This window comes from Halyomorpha halys, unplaced genomic scaffold (assembly GCF_000696795.3).
Source record: "Halyomorpha halys isolate HHAL.00 unplaced genomic scaffold, Hhal_1.1 Scaffold645.1, whole genome shotgun sequence".
Lineage (NCBI taxonomy): Eukaryota > Metazoa > Arthropoda > Insecta > Hemiptera > Pentatomidae > Halyomorpha > Halyomorpha halys.
Window position 1 is genome coordinate 39,683 of NW_027110730.1, and position 812 is coordinate 40,494.

Consider the following 812-nt stretch of genomic DNA (forward strand, 5'->3'; position numbering starts at 1 on the left):
CTAAAACCAAAGTTAAAATTTTATTCATGACACATAAAAATGTGTAACCTTATAAGATAGGTATGACCAATATATTGACAGAATATTTATACTACAATGTGCGTCCAACGTAGCCTAATTATGAGGGTTGGAAAAAATTCATAATAAACATATCTAATTACAACTTGTTTATAATGTACACAATACCACGTAGGCTTTATCTATGACATCGATTACGCATTAACTAATCTACAGTTTTTATTGTACCACATAAATGAGTAGTTCTTTTTACATGGTCTTATTTCATAATTATAGTAATAAAAGAATAATAAAAGATCCAACTTTTCTGAATTGTTTCAGTTTTTTATTTTATCAGCAGAATATGTCAGAATGTCAGTCGGTTATTAACAGAGAAGGGACTTTTAAGCTATCTTTATTAAATTTGCCTGCTTCAAATAAGCAGTCACCTAAATATCTTTTCAAAGTGCAACCTACATCATTTTTATTTTGTGGATTTTTACAACTTTGCAAATTAATGCATATATTTAAACCCGGAATATTTATTACTTTTCCTTGAAATTAACTTTATTTTAAAGAGCTAGTTCATGACACAGAGTCTCACAAAATTTCTATGGCTCATCACAGTGAGTTGTTTTTGTCAGATCCCTCAAAAGCGGTTCTGCACATTTCTTTTACAATTATCCTGCTCCAGTCTTTCAGTTGATGTTGCCCATTTCTTTAACATTTATCCTGCTCCAATCATTTCAGTTGATGTTGCCCATTTCTGTAACTTTTATCCTGCTCCCGTCATTTCCGTTTATGATGCTCATTTC